The following is a 1,721-nucleotide window of genomic DNA, read 5'->3' as shown; positions in this document are numbered from 1 at the left end:
GGATACAGTATTGAAAGCGGCCAAGGCAAAGAAATTTCTCAATGCCAAGGCAAAGGCATCAGAATTACGTCAGACCTGTCTACACAGACTCAGAATAAGAGAAAGGTTGGTGGGCATTTTTAAAGCTCTTTCAGAGAAAAACATGCAGCCATAAGATCACTTTATCCAGCAAGGCTGTCATTCAGAATTGATGGAGAAATAAAAGAACGTTCCAAGAATCGCCAAGTCATTAACCACATTTCGTAATCCTCATGAAGCCTCTACGGGAGATATTACCGGGGGGCTTAAAGGTAAAAAGGCCCCAAGAGTGCTACAGAACAGAAAGTCACAATCTATAGAAACAAAGCACTTTACAGACAACATGGCATCATTAAAATCATATTCCGCTTCAATAATCAGTCTCAATGTAAATGGCCTAAAATGCTCATGAATGCCCAGGGTTGCAGATTGGATAAAAAGACATGACTCCATCCATTTGCTGTCTACAAGAGACTCATTTTGAACCTAAAGATACATTCAGACGAAAAAAGGGATGGAATGCCTGTCTTTCACGCCAATGGACCTCAAAAGAAAGCTAGGGTAGCAATTCTCATATCAGACAGATTGGATTTTTAAAGTAAAAGACTATAGTTAAGAGACACAGAAGGGCACTATATTATTCTTAAAGGATATCCAACAAGTGGATATGATAATTATGGAAATATATATGCCCACCAGGGAGCAGCAAGATACACAAACCAACTCTTTAACCAGAATAAAGAGACATTAGATAAAAATATGCTAATAGTAGGGAACCTCAACACTCCATATCAGCAATAGATAGATCACCCTAAGCAGAGAAATCAACAAAGAAACAAGAGCTTTGAATGCCATATTGTAGACTAGTTGACCTCATAGATATATAGAACACTACACCACAGAACCAAAGAATACTCATTCTATTCTAATGCCCATGGAATCCTTTCTCAAAGAATAGACCATGTTCTGGGTCACTAAAACAGGTCTCAACCAATACCAAAAGACTGAAATTATTCCCTGCATATTCTCAGACCACAATGCTTTGAAATTAGAACTCAACCACAAGGAAAACTTTGGAAGAAACTCAAACACTTGGAGACTAAGAACCATTCTGCTCAAGAATGATTCAATAAATCAGGAAATCAAAAATCAATTTAAACAATTTATGGAGACCAAAGAGAATGAAAACACAATGGTCCAAAACCTGTGGGACACTGCAAAGGCAGTCCTAAGGGGGAAATGCATAGCCATCCAAGCCTCACTCAAAAGAATAGAAAAATCTAAAATGCAGTTTTTATATTCTCACCTCAAGAGGCTGGAACAGCCTCTCAGAATATGAACAGGCCTAATCCACGCACGATGAAAGCAGTTGATCAAGATTAGAGCAGAGATCAATGAATTAGAAACCAGGAGCACAGTAGAACAGATCAACAGAACTAGAAGCTGGTTCTTTGAAAGAATTAATAAAATTGACAAACCACTGGCAAAACTTATCCAAAAGAATAGAGAAAGGACCCAAATTAATAAAATTATGAATGAAAAAGGAGAGGTCACAACCCACACCAATAAAATTGGAAGGATTATTAGAAACTTTTATCAACAGCTTTATGCCAATAAATTAAGCAATCTGGAAGAGATGGAGGCCTTCCTGGAAACCTATAAACTACCAAGACTGAAAGCAGGGAAGAAATTGATTTTTTAAA

This window comes from Ursus maritimus, unplaced genomic scaffold (assembly GCF_017311325.1).
Source record: "Ursus maritimus isolate PB19 unplaced genomic scaffold, ASM1731132v1 scaffold_8, whole genome shotgun sequence".
Lineage (NCBI taxonomy): Eukaryota > Metazoa > Chordata > Mammalia > Carnivora > Ursidae > Ursus > Ursus maritimus.
This window is presented reverse-complemented; position numbering follows the sequence as displayed.